Source organism: Symphalangus syndactylus, chromosome 9 (genome assembly GCF_028878055.3).
Source record: "Symphalangus syndactylus isolate Jambi chromosome 9, NHGRI_mSymSyn1-v2.1_pri, whole genome shotgun sequence".
Classification (NCBI taxonomy): domain Eukaryota; kingdom Metazoa; phylum Chordata; class Mammalia; order Primates; family Hylobatidae; genus Symphalangus; species Symphalangus syndactylus.
Genome location: NC_072431.2, coordinates 45,040,817 through 45,055,273, shown reverse-complemented (window position 1 = coordinate 45,055,273; position 14,457 = coordinate 45,040,817). Strand labels below are relative to the sequence as shown.

Sequence of the window (14,457 nt, the reverse complement as noted above, 5' to 3'; positions counted from 1 at the left end):
TGCCTAACAGTGGGTGCAGGACAGTCGGTGAAGCGCACTGTGCGCCAGCCGAAGCAGGGTGAGGCATTGCCTCACTCGGGAAGCGCAAGGGGTCAGGGAGTTCCCTTTCCTAGTCAAAGAAAGGGAAAACAGACGGCACCTGGAATATCGGGTCAGTCCCGTCCTAATACTGCGCTTTTCCAACGGGCCTGGAAAACGGCACACTAGGAGATTGTGTCCCGCACCTGGCTCGGAGGGTCCTATGCCCACAGAGTCTTGCTGATTGCTAGCACAGCAGTCTGAGATCACGCTGCAAGGCGGCAACGAGGCTGGGGGAGGGGCGCCCGCCATTGCCCAGGCTTGCTTAGGTAAACAAAGCAGCCAGGAAGCTCGAACTGGGTGGAGCCCACCACAGCTCAAGGAGGCCCGCCTGCCTCTGTAGGCTCCACCTCTGGGGGCAGGGTACAGACAAACAAAAACTCAGCAAGAACCTCCACAGCCTTAAATGTCCCTGTCTGACTGACAGCTTTGAAGAGAGTAGTGGTTCTCCCAGCACGCAGCTGGAGATCTGAGAACAGACAGACTGCCTCCTAAAGTGGGTCCCTCACCCCTGAGCAGCCTAACTGGGAGGCACCCCCCCAGTGGGACAGTCTGACACCTCATTCAACCGGGTACTCCTCTGAGACAAAACTTTCAGAGGAACTATCAGACAGCTGAATTTGTGGTCTCACGAAAATCCGCTGTTCTGCAGCCACCGCTGCTGACACCCAGCCAAACAGGGTCTGGAGTGGACCTCTAGAAAACTCCAACAGACCTGCAGCTGAGGGTCTTGTCTGGTAGAAGGAAAATTAACAAACAGAAAGGACATCCACACCAAAAACCCATCTGTACATCATCATCATCGAAGACAAAAAGTAGACAAAACCACAAAGATGGGGAAAAAACAGAGCACAAAAACTGGAAACTCTAAAAAACAGAGCACCTCTCCTCCTCCAAAGGAACGCAGTTCCTCACCAGCAACGGAACAAAACTGGATGGAGGATGACTTTGATGAGTTGAGAGAAGAAGGCTTCAGACGATCAAACTACTCTGAGCTACGAGAGGAAATTCAAAACAATAGCAAAGAAGTTAAAAACTTTGAAAAAAAATTAGAAGAATGGATAACTAGAATAACCAATGGAGAGAAGGGCTTAAAGGAGATGATGGAGCTGAAAGCCAAGTTTCGAGAACTACGCGAAGAATGCAGAAGCCTCAGTAGCAGATGCGATCAACTGGAAGAAAGGGTATCGCTGATAGAAGATGAAATGAATGAAATGAAGAGAGAAGGGAAGTTTAGAGAAAAAAGAATAAAAAGAAATGAACAAAGCCTCCAAGAAATTTGGGACTATGTGAAAAGACCAAACCTACGTCTGATTGGTGTACCTGAAAATGATGGGGAGAATGGAACCAAGTTGGAAAACACTCTGCAAGATATTATCCAGGAGAACTTCCCCAATCTAGCAAGGCAGGCCAGCATTCAGATTCAGGAAATACAGAGAACGCCACAAAGATACTCCTCGAGAAGGGCAACTCCAAGACACATAATTGTCAGATTCACCAAAGTGGAAATGAAGGAAAAAATGTTAAGGGCAGCCAGAGAGAAAGGTCGGGTTACCCACAAAGGGAAGCCCATCAGACTAACAGCTGATCTCTCAGCAGAAACTCTACAAGCCAGAAGAGAGTGGGGACCGATATTCAACATTCTTAAAGAAAAGAATTTTCAACCCAGAATTTCCTATCCCGCCAAACTAAGCTTCATAAGTGAAGGAGAAATAAAATACTTTACAGACAAGCAAACGCTGAGTGATTTTGTCACCACCAGGCCTGCCCTAAAAGAGCTCCTGAAGGAAGCACTAAACATGGAAAGGAACAACCGGTACCAGCCCCTGCAAAAACATGCCAAATTGTAAAGACCATCGAGGCTAGGAAGAAACTATAGCAACTAACGAGCAAAATAACCAACTAACATCATAATGACAGGATCAGATTCACACATAACAATATTCACGTTAAATGTAAATGGGCTAAATGCTCCAATCAAAAGACACAGACTGGCAAACTGGATAAGGAGTCAGGACCCATCAGTGTGCTGTATTCAGGAAACCCATCTCACGTGCAGAGACACACATAGACTCAAAATAAAGGGATGGAGGAAGATCTATCAAGCAACTGGAAAACAAAAAAAGGCAGGGGTTGCAATCCTAGTCTCTGATAAAATAGACTTTAAACCAACAAAGATCAAAAGAGACAAAGAAGGCCATTACATAATGGTAAAGGGATCAATTCAACAAGAAGAGCTAACTATCCTAAATATATATGCACCCAACACAGGAGCACCCAGATTCATAAAGCAAGTCCTCAGTGACCTACAAAGGGACTTAAACTCCCACACAATAATAATGGGAGATTTTAACACCCCACTGTCAGCATTAGACAGATCAACGAGACAGAAAGTTAACAAGGATATCCAGGAATTGAACTCAGCTCTACATAAAGTGGACCTAATAGACATCTACAGAACTCTCCACCCCAAATCAACAGAATATACATTTTTTTCAGCACCACACCACACCTATTCCAAAATTGACCACATAGTTGGAAGTAAAGCTCTTCTCAGCAAATGTAAAAGAACAGAGATTATAACAAACTGTCTCTCAGACCACAGTGCAATCAAACTAGAACTCAGGATTAAGAAACTCAGTCAAAACCGCTCAACTACATGGAAACTGAACAACCTGCTCCTGAATGACTATTGGGTACATAATGAAATGAAGGCAGAAATAAAGATGTTCTTTGAAACCAACGAGAACAAAGACACAACATACCAGAATCTCTGGGACACATTCAAAGCAGTGTGTAGAGGGAAATTTATAGCACTAAATGCCCACAAGAGAAAGCAGGAAAGATCCAAAATTGACACCCTAACATCACAATTAAAAGAACTAGAAAAGCAAGAGCAAACACATTCAAAAGCTAGCAGAAGGCTAGAAATAACTAAAATCAGAGCAGAACTGAAGGAAATAGAGACACAAAAAACCCTTCAAAAAATTAATGAATCTAGGAGCTGGTTTTTTGAAAAGATCAACAAAATTGATGGACCGCTAGCAAGACTAATAAAGAAGAAAAGAGAGAAGAATCAAATAGATGCAATAAAAAACGAAAAAGGGGATATCACCACCGATCCCACAGAAATACAATCTACCATCAGAGAATACTACAAACACCTCTATGCAAATAAACTAGAAAATCTGGAAGAAATGGATAAATTCCTCGACAAATACACCCTCCCAAGACTAAACCAGGAAGAAGTTGAATCTCTGAATAGACCAATAACAGGTTCTGAAATTGTGGCAATAATCAATAGCTTACCAACCAAAAAGAGTCCAGGACCTGATGGATTCACAGCTGAATTCTACCAGAGGTACAAGGAGGAACTGGTACCATTCCTTCTGAAACTATTCCAATCGATAGAAAAAGAGGGAATCCTCCCTAACACATTTTACGAAGCCAGCATCGTCCTGATACCAAAACCTGGCAGAGACATAACCAAAAAAGAGAATTTCAGACCAATATCCTTGATGAACATTGATGCAAAAATCCTCAATAAAATACTGGCAAACCGAATCCAGCAGCACATCAAAAAGCTTATCCACCATGATCAAGTGGGCTTCATCCCTGGGATGCAAGGCTGGTTCAACATACGCAAATCAATAAATGTAATCCAGCATATAAACAGAACCAAAGACAAAAACCACATGATTATCTCAATAGATGCAGAAAAGGCCTTTGACAAAATTCAACAACCCTTCATGCTAAAAACTCTCAATAAATTAGGTATTGATGGGACGTATCTCAAAATAATAAGAGCTATCTACAACAAACCCACAGCCAATATCATACTGAATGGGCAAAAACTGGAAGCATTCCCTCTGAAAACTGGCACAAGACAGGGATGCCCTCTCTCACCGCTACTATTCAACATACTGCTGGAAGTTCTGGCCAGAGCAATCAGGCAGGAGAAGGAAATAAAGGGTATTCAATTAGGAAAAGAGGAAGTCAAATTGTCCCTGTTTGCAGATGACATGATTGTATATCTAGAAAACCCCATTGTCTCAGCCCAAAATCTCCTTAAGCTGATTAGCAACTTCAGCAAAGTCTCAGGATACAAAATTAATGTACAAAAATCACAAGCATTCTTGTACACCAATAACAGACAAACAGAGAGCCAAATCATGAGTGAACTCCCATTCACAATTGCTTCAAAGAGAATAAAATACCTAGGAATCCAACTTACCAGGGATGTGAAGGACCTCTTCAAGGAGAACTACAAACCACTGCTCAATGAAATAAAAGAGGATACAAACAAATGGAAGAACATTCCATGCTCATGGGTTGGAAGAATCAATATCGTGAAAATGGCCATACTGCCCAAGGTAATTTATAGATTCAATGCCATCCCCATCAAGCTACCAATGACTTTCTTCACAGAATTGGAAAAAACTACTTTAAAGTTCATATGGAACCAAAAAAGAGCCCGCATCGCCAAGTCAATCCTAAGCCAAAAGAACAAAGCTGGAGGCATCACGCTACCTGACTTTAAACTATACTACAAGGCTACAGTAACCAAAACAGCATGGTACTGGTACCACAACAGAGACATAGATCAATGGAACAGAACAGAGCCCTCAGAAATGATGCCGCATAGCTACAACTATCTGATCTTTGACAAACCTGACAAAAACAAGAAATGGGGAAAGGATTCCCTATTTAATAAATGGTGCTGGGAAAACTGGCTAGCCATATGTAGAAAGCTGCAACTGGATCCCTTCCTTACACCTTATACAAAAATTAATTCAAGATGGATTAAAGACTTATATGTTAGACCTAAAACCATTAAAATCCTACAAGAAAACCTAGGCAATACCATTCAGGACATAGGCGTGGGCAAGGACTTCATGTCTAAAACACCAAAAGCAATGGCAACAAAAGCCAAAATCGACAAATGGGATCTCATTAAACTAAAGAGCTTCTGCACAGCAAAAGAAACTATCATCAGAGTGAACAGGGAACCTACACAATGGGAGAAAATTTTTGCAACCTACTCATCTAACAAAGGGCTAATATCCAGAATCTACAATGAACTCAAACAAATTTACAAGAAAAAAACAAACAACCCCATCAAAAAGTGGGCAGAGGACATGAACAGACACTTCTCAAAAGAAGACATTTATGCAGCCAAAAAACACATGAAGAAATGCTCCTCATCACTGGCCATCAGAGAAATGCAAATCAAAACCACAGTGAGATACCATCTCACACCAGTTAGAATGGCCATCATTAAAAAATCAGGAAACAACAGGTGCTGGAGAGGATGTGGAGAAATAGGAACACTTTTACACTGTTGGTGGGACTGTAAACTAGTTCAACCATTGTGGAAGTCAGTGTGGCGATTCCTCAGGGATCTAGAACTAGAAATACCATTTGACCCAGCCATCCCATTACTGGGTATATACCCAAAGGACTATAAATCATGCTGCTATAAAGACACATGCACACGTATGCTTATTGCGGCACTATTCACAATAGCAAAGAGTTGGAACCAACCCAAATGTCCAACAACGATAGACTGGATTAAGAAAATGTGGCACATATACACCATGGAATACTATGCAGCCATAAAAAATGATGAGTTCGTGTCCTTTGTAGGGACATGGATGAAACTGGAAAACATCATTCTCAGTAAACTATCACAAGGACAAAAAACCAAACACCGCATGTTCTCACTCATAGGTGGGAATTGAACAATGAGAACTCATGGACACAGGAAGAGGAACATCACGCTCCAGGGACTGTTGTGGGGTGGGGGGAGGGGGGAGGGACAGCATTAGGAGATACACCTAATGCTAAATGACGAATTAATGGGTGCAGGAAATCAACATGGCACATGGATACATATGTAACAAACCTGCACATTGTGCACATGTACCCTAAAACCCTAAAGTATAATAAAAAAAAAAAAATAAATAAATAAAAAAATAAAGAATAACAAGTAAATTGATTTGAAGAAAAATGTTACATTAGGCTGGGTGCCGTGGCTCATGCCTCTAATCTGAACACTTTGGGAGGCTGAGGTGGGCGGATCACGAGGTCAGGAGTTCGAGACCAGCCTGGCCAATATGGTGAAACCCCATCTCTACTAAAAATACAATAATTAGCTGGGCATGGTGGCACGTGCCTGTAGTCCCAGCTACTTGGGAGGCTGAGGCAGGAGAATTGCTTGAACTCGGGAGGAAGAGGTTGCAATGCGCCGAGATAGAGCCACTGCACTCTAGCCTGAGTGACAGAGCGAGACCCGTCTCAAAAGGAAAAAAAAAACCCCACAAAAATTAGCCGGACGTGGTGGTGGGCGCCTGTAATCCCAGCTACTCGGCTGAGGCAGGAGAATTGCTTGAACCTGGGAGGCGGAGGTTGCAGTGAGCCAAGATCGCGCCACTACACTCCAGCCTGGGCGACAGAACGAGATAACGTTTCAAAAAAAAAAAAGAGAGAGAGAGAAAAAGAAAAATGTTACATTAATAATAAAAAAAGGTCCAAAAATAGTGAGAGGTATGTATAAATGTTACAAGTTTGAGAAATAATATACCATGAATTATGCGATAGCAACCATGGGACTTCTACCCATTTTCCCTGACCAGCCAAATGGACTGTGTACGGGCCAAGGTGAAAGTTTCCCCTGGGCTGTCTGAAGGTTCACTGAAAATCACTGACATAAGGCAGATTAATAGGAGAAAAGGCATTCAGATTTATTTAACATGTTTACACGGGGAGAATCACAGTGATTACCCAAGCACTGTGATTCCGAAGCTTTCATACCATCCTGGTGTATGTTATGGGAGGGGGAAGAAAGGGAATTCTGTTGAGGGCATTATTAGGGAGAATGAGTGGATGGGAGAACAGATTAATTTGTACATTGTCTTGTAAAAGGTTCTATTCAGGTGTGGGTTCATTCTTGGCCTTACAGGGAGGGAAAGAAAAAACAATTATTCCTTTAGATGGATCTGGATTGTAGGCGGATAAAGGCTTAGGGAGAGACTGGGGTGTGAAGTAGGGGGAGGTCAGGGAGGCCCGGAGGCTTCTTCAATTCAGCATGTCAACATGCCATATTTCGGGGTACTGTTTTCTTTCCTTCTTTTTTTTTTTTTTTTTTGAGGGGGGGGGATGGAGTTTCACTCGTTGCCCAGGCTGGAGTGCAATGGCGCAATCTCAGCTTATCGCGACCTCCGCCTACCGGGTTCACGAGATTCTCCTGCCTCAGCCTCCCGAGCAGCTGGGATTACAAGCATGCACCACCACGCCCGGCTGATTTTGTATTTTTAGAAGAGACGAGGTTCTCCATGTCAGTCAGGCTGGTCTCGAACTCCCAACCTCAGGTGATCGGCCCACCTAGGCCTCCCCAAGTGCTGGGATTACAGGCGTGAGCCACCGCGCCCAGCCCGGAGTACGGTTTTCTAAACTCCAACAACTGTGAAGTATGATCACTAATAATGAAGCTTAGTTTTATAAAGAAATGGCATTTATTTTTAGTTTTAAGGAGAAAAGCTTCAACATTCCAGTTCTTCTTTTGTTGTTGGTGTTGTTTCTGGCGGCTTTACATTTATCTGTCTGAATGGCATAAAGCCTCCTTACTGATAGGTCTCATCGGGATCTCTTCCACTCCCCGCATTTTCTCTTCTGGTTTTCTTCTTTTCTTAGCCTCTTTTGTTTTCTTTCATAATCATCATCCTCCTTACCATCAACAAGAACAAGGTTGAAGAGACAGAATGTGGTTGAGTTTGCATTTATAAGTAGACGAGACTGGTCTTCTACCATCTCCTTAAATTTTCACCTAAGTGTTTTTATAGTGAAATGATTATCAAAACATATAATTTTAGGTACCAATCAAAAACTTGTAAGTGCTCTGTGGCTAATCCTGTTTTTCTTAACCAAAACCATTTTCTTATTTAAAACAAAAGGTGATGCTGACTAAAGTTACAGAGCATTTTTAAGGTCTAACAAACTTTGAGGCCGGGCGCGGTGGCTCACGCTTGTAATCCCAGCACTTTGGGAGGCCGAGGCGGGCGGATCACGAGGTCAGGAGATCGAGACCACAGTGAAACCCCGTCTCTACTAAAAAAGACAAAAAATTAGCCGGGCGTGGTGGCGGGCGCCTGTAGTCCCAGCTACTCGGAGAGGCTGAGGCAGGAGAATGGCGTGAACCCGGGAGGCGGAGCTTGCAGTGAGCCAAGATCGCGCCACTGCACTCCAGCCTGGGCGACAGAGCGAGACTCCGTCTCAAAAAAAAAAAAAAAAACTTTGAAACTTAGCTCTCTAAGTATATTTGGAATAAAGAAAATTGTAGAATACACAAATGTCACTTGGTCCAAAATGTATTTTTCCCTTTGGGTTTATTCCAAATCCTACTATACCTATCTGAAAAAATTATTTAACTATTTAATGAAATGTTTGGCATCCTAACAATTGCTCAGATTTTATTGCAAGGTGGTTATCTCTAGTCAGATTCTTTTAAGAGACTAATACAATGAAATACATCTCTATCAGATGTATTTGTTTCCTTTTTTTTCTTTTTGAGGCGAAGTCTCACTCTGTGGAGTGCAGTGGCATGATCTCAACTCACTGCAACCTCTGCCTCCCCAGTTCAAGCGATTCTTCTGCCTCAGCCTCCTAAGTAGCTGGGACTACAGGTGCGTGCCACCAGGCCCGGCTAATTTTTTGTTTTTTTAGTAGAGACAGGGTTTCACTGTGTTAGCCAGGATGATCTCAATCTCCTGACCTTGTGATCAGCTCGCCTTGACCTCCCAAAGTGCTGGGATTACAGGCATAAGCCACCGCTCCTGGCCCATCAAATGTATTTCTACCTATTTTGCATCTCTTAAAATATCGACTAGATAATGTTAAATAAAAGTGCCATAATTTCTCCTGTTTTGGTTTCAGCTGCATAATTTTACAATTTAAAAGGTTGGTCAATAGAAACTAACATGATATAAAACCAAAACTAATTTTATTTCATTTGGCATCTATTGATCATACTTTGAGCTGTTTAAATCTTTTTTGCTGCAACCTCCTATAAAGTCATTTACACATTGAAAATAGAAATTGGTATATAAGAAGGAGATACCTAGAGAACTACTAAGACATCATTTAGATCTCATTTTTTTCTCATTACATCTCCTGGAATGTTAGTGAATGAGTTTTATATGCCACAGGATGCTAGAAAGAATTTAAGAAACAAGGCTCCTTGCTGCATATTCACTATAAAAGCAGTGAAGCCCAAATAATGCTCCAAAAAACAAATGGATGGGACATGTATTTTTCATGGAATGTTTTTTCCTTGTTGAATCTACTCACAGATTCTTTATTGACAGCCTAAAGAATAGAGTTTATTCACAATTAATGTGCATGCAAATCATCCAGGAAACTTCTTAAACTGCAGATTCTATACAGTAGGTCTGTGGTAAGGTCTGAGATTCTACATTTCAAATAAGTTCCCAGGTGAAGCTTTTATCACTAATACAGGAACCACCCTTTGAGTAGCAAAGATCTAGAATAGGTTGTTCAATATGCTGTAGTCTGAGGACTACCTACATCTGAATTAGCTGAGGTGCTCATTAGAATGCAGATCCTCTGTCCCCAAACTGTTTTTACAGAGCTGAAATCTGTGTACCTACTCTTTACTCCTAGGAATAAGTCTTTTATATAATCATTGCAGGTTATTTTTCCATACTCTAAATTAAAAATGATGACAACTTTGCGTTAAGTAGCTTGCAGTTCTGTACTTTTCCTGGGGGCAGAAAGAGGTTGAGCAGATATTAGAAGAGTAGGATAAAAGGTAATAGTTGTTTGGCTTACTTGAAAATTCTGTCTGGTATGTGGATCATGAAAATGTGCATGTTAACATTTTAGGTGCTCCAACTCTTTAGAGTCTGCTAAAGAGTTGAATGAAAAAAAAAAAATCCTCAACTCTTATCCTTCAATCTTTTATCTTAGATTATCCCCGAAGTTCTCTTTTGAAACTACTCATCTTTATAATCTACTAACCCAAAGTATGTCTTGCCTTAGAGTATGATGTAAGATCAACTTAAAGGCAATGAACTTCTTCCTCTTGATGTTTTTCTCTCACTTTTCTTTCTGCCTCTCTTCTGCTTATCCTTCAATACCCAGCTCTGGTATCCCCTTCACCTGATTTTCCTTAAGAGTGCTAAAAAGTATTAAAAAGTATTTAAGTCAGGTGCATGGGCTCATGCCTGTAATCCCAGCACTTTGATACTCTGAAGAGGGAGGAAGGCTTGAGCCCTGGAGTTTAAGACCAGCCTGGGCAACATAGTGAGAACCCACCTCTACAGCAACAATAAAAAATTAGCCAGGCATGGTGGTGCATGCCTGTGGTCCCAGCTACTTGGGAGGTGGAGGTGGGAGGATTGCTTGAGTACAGGAGTTTGAGTCTATAGTTAGCTATGATTGGGCCACTGCACTCTAGCCTGGATGACAGAGTGAGGAAAGTATTTAAAATGTTCATCAACTTTGACTCAATTTCACTTAAAGGATATATCCTTAAGAATCAATTTGACAAGTTAACTTTTTATAGTTCATAAGTGTGATGATTGGGTTTTTATGCTGTTGTGTGTGATGCCCCTCCCTCAAACCTTGTCATGATGTTGGCACATTACCCATCTGATGTTAAAAAAGAATCAACTGGACAAGGAAACAAAGATATTCAAAGTAATGTTATCTATAATACAGATTGGAAATTGTCTTTGTAGGTTGTTGAATAGGCAGTAAGCAGAATAAATTAGCATATACCTTTCCATTAAAATACTATGCAGGCAGGCTGGGGACAGTGGCTCACGCCTGTAATCCCAGCACTTTTGGAGGCTGAGGTGGGTGAATCATGAGGTCAGGAGATCGAGACCATCCTGGCTAACATGGTGAAACCCCGTCTCTACTAAAAATACAAAAAATTAGCGGGGCATGGTAGTGGGCACCTGTAGTGGACAGATCGAGACTCAGAAGAAAACAAACAAACAAAAAACTATGCAGGCAGTAAAAATAAAGATATAGGTTCACATTTCTTGTCACTGAAAGGTGTTCTCAATATTTTGTTGAAAGAGGATTTATAGGACATTATATTAATAATAATTCTAATATTAAAAATAAATACCATATTTAGTTCACTGATGCGGTCTAAGTGCTTAGAATGGAGAGCCCAATAAATATTTGTTAGGTGAATGAATATATTGATTGCTTTATATGCCCCAGGGATTGTTTTAAGAACTGTATTTTTATCTTCTAATTTATCTTTACAGTACTCCACGGAGGTAGGTCCCATTACCCATATATTATAGATGAGGAGACTGATGCTCAGAGAGATTAGGCAGATTGCCTAAGGTCATAAAGGTAGTAAGTGACAAGATTTGGTTTTGAATGATCTGATTCAAAGCCCATGTTTTCACGTATTTTTGTTTTCTATTATTTTTATAAGTTGTGCATAAAATGTCTATAGCAAGTTATTAGGTTGGTGCAAAAGTAATTGCAGTTTTTGCCATTAAAAGTAATAACGCTGGTTAATTGTGACCTAAGTGATCAGATTATAGGGGCTGGGTTTCTTTTTTCCTCTTTTGTATATATATTTTCATGTTTCCAAAATGAACATGAGTTCTTTCTGTAATAAAATACCTCCATTAAAAAGAGCATTTTTGGTTAGTTTCACCACCACTGACAAAAAGACATTTATGGGATTTTTCTTTCTGGAAAGAATGAATCATTTCCTTGCCATGCTATCTCAAAACACTGTTCCACATCTATTTTCTGCTCTTTTTACTCTCTTATGGTAATTATTGTTTCAATGCTGTTCTCTCCAACTTGACTAAGTTGGAGAATATATTTTATTTATCTCTGTATTTTTAGGGCTAATACAATGCCTGGAGCATCAGATATATATCCAAAAAGATTTATTTAATTGAAAAAGAATCTTAAAATAGTAAAATCAGTGTTTGTCATTCCATTTTTCTTTGCCCCATTCCTCGTGCAGTAAAATATTTTGTGTTTGTTCCCAGGTTCCGCCAAGGCAGAGCCGATCTCCACTGCCCTTTATCTCCTACCGCTAAGAGCAGTAGCCAGTAAGTGTAAAATAGCCAGTAAGTGTAAAAAATCAAAACAAAGCACTTTCCTATCTCTCCAATGGAGTAAAAGCAGTGAAGCCCAAATAATGCTTAGTTACCAAAAGCCACGCCAGGTGGCTAATCGAAAGGGTATTGATTTTAGCCAGTAAATAGCCCTTAATATAGTTGGAACCCAGGTTGAATATGCAGCTTGATAATTAGCTAATAAAGCAAACAAGGGCGGGAGAGAACGTGGCACAGTTGGATAAGCAGCAGCCCATCATCCAGGAAGCTCGCCTATGTCTAATACCTTCTCATACGAAGGACTCAGGTTACCTTCAGGACTTTGCAGCCATTAAATAAGGGGAAAAAAAAAAAACTATAAGCCTATCATAGAATATGAGATATAAGTAAAAGCAGTTGTAAATGTTTTGCAAATATTACATGCAATAGTAATGTTTCCTGAAGACAGATGTTGCAATTTAATAATCTTAAGTGAGGAGGTTTAATAACTATTTTAGATCATCAGGATAACGTTTAGTGTTCTAGGATAATTATTAAACAATTCTCAGTTTGTTAAATCATCTGATACTCCAGACAAATCCATAGCTTGGTTATTTCTCATATTATCCTGCAACTGCTCAAGGACACCTTAAAGTGGTAGAGGCCAGTCAGGAAAAGAGAGAGAGGAAGGCCGGGCACGGTGGCTCAAGCCTGTAATCCCAGCACTTTGGGAGGCCGAGGCGGGCGGATCACGAGGTCAGGAGTTCAAGATCATCCTCGCCAACATGGTGAAACCCCGTCTCTACTAAAAATACAAAAAAATTAGCCGGGCGTGGTGGCGGGTGCCTGTAGTCCCAGCTACTCAGGAGGCTGAGGCAGGAGAATGGCGTGAACCCGGGAGGCGGAGCTTGCAGTGAGCCAAGATCATGCCACTGCACTCCAGTCTGGGTGACAGAGAGAGACTCCGTCTCAAAAAAAAAGAGAGAAAGGAAGAAGAAAATCAAGGATAAAGGGTCATAGAGCTAAGGAAACAGATTAAAATGAAAGGACTTAGATCACAGATGGTAAATTTGAAGACTAGATGTGAGCTTTAGCATCCAAATGCATTATATCAAAATTGCACTGTTTTTTGTTCTTGTTTTGTTGCCTTTTTAAGGTTTGACTGCTAATAATTTCTTAAAGTCAAAAAAGTATCTTACACAAAAATCCCAGATTTCCAGTTTATTTTGAGAATTCAGAGTATTTAGTAACACCGGACTTAATTCTCTCATGACAACAATGGACAAAAGCTTTGTAGAGGCTGCTACTTTTATTTATGCTAAAAATTTTGATTATGAACATCTTAAAGCTTATTGTAAATTAGAAAGAAAAATATCTATTCATTTACCTCTAAATTCAATAACTTAATACACTGCCATATTTATTAAGAACAGTTTCCTACATAACACCGATATTAACACACTGAAAAAAAACTGTAATTTCCTAATGCCATGTTTACTCAGTTCATATTCAAATTTCCCCATTGTTCCTAAAATGTCTCTTATATTCATTTTTTGTTTTTGTTTTTGTTTTTCTGGAGATAGGCTCTTGCCTGTCACTCAGTCTGGAGTGCAGTGGTGTAATCCTGCCTCGCTGTAACCTCAAACTCCTGGGCTCAAGTGATCCTCCAGCCTCAGCCTCCTGTGGAGCTGGGATTACAGGTGCATACCACCAGACTTGGCTAATTTTTTTATTTTACATTTTGTAGAGACAGAGTTTCACTGTGTTGCTCAGGATCATCTTGCTTTGATCTCCCAAAGTGCTGGGGTTACAGGAAAGAGCCACTATGCCTGACCTGCATTTATCTTCTTTTCAAGCCATTATTCAATTAAAACACATACTTTGTATTTGATTATGTCACTTAAGTCAGTTTTACCCCAGATCAGACCCTCTCTCCCTTTTCTTTTCTTCTGTGACAATGTCGTTGAAGAGGAATCAGTTGTTTTGTTGACTAGAATTTATACCTAACGGGTTAATTAACTCAGGTTAAGTATTTGGGGCAAAAATCATCTAGAAGTGATGGTGCAGACTTCATATTACATCACATAAAGAGGTGGGTAATTTCTGGTTTTCCTAGCTGGTCACAAAAAGTTTGATACCAGGTTAAGGTTGAGAGCCAACCCCTGTGGATGTGGCATGATTTCTCCAATTTGCCACAGACCCCACCACTCCTTATTTGTTTTACAATAGCCTAATGAACTCACTTTACCTTGCCTGGGAGGCATATGTGAAATCTGACAGT

The 14,457-nt window shown here is 40.7% G+C and overlaps 1 non-coding gene across 1 annotated transcript; it reads left to right on the top strand.

Annotated features, from left to right (window-relative positions):
* Positions 1–10,648: 10,648 nt before the first annotated feature.
* LOC129490926 (small nucleolar RNA U13) lies at positions 10,649–10,752 on the top strand. The gene has a single exon (XR_008660395.1). It is a non-coding gene; the product is annotated as a small nucleolar RNA U13 (small nucleolar RNA).
* The last annotated feature ends 3,705 nt before the right edge of the window (positions 10,753–14,457 follow it).